The following is a 344-nucleotide window of genomic DNA, read 5'->3' on the forward strand; positions in this document are numbered from 1 at the left end:
ATCGCCGTCTCTCCACTCTCCACGTGCCCCGGAGGGGAGGAAGCCCCGAAGGCGCCGGATGGAGGTGACATTCCATGGGGATCTCCGAGCCTGCCAGCGGGGCCCTGCAGCCCTCCGTCGTGGCGTCATGAGTGTGAGATGTGGCTCGTCCTTCCCGACCCGCCTGTACTTTTCGTCCTCTTGCGTTGTTACTATGATTTTTTTTTAAATCTCCCGTTCTCCCTCTGCCGAGGAGGTCGATCCCTGTCCCCTGTGCACACAGGAGCGATTGTAGCTGCCGGGGCTCCCGCGGGACGCCGGGAGCGCAGGCACAGACCTTTGTTTTCTACGAACAGGGACCATAT

The sequence above is a fragment of the Manacus vitellinus genome, unplaced genomic scaffold (genome assembly GCF_001715985.3).
Source record: "Manacus vitellinus isolate BGI_N305 unplaced genomic scaffold, ASM171598v3 scaffold_78_pilon, whole genome shotgun sequence".
NCBI classification, from domain to species: Eukaryota; Metazoa; Chordata; class Aves; order Passeriformes; family Pipridae; genus Manacus; species Manacus vitellinus.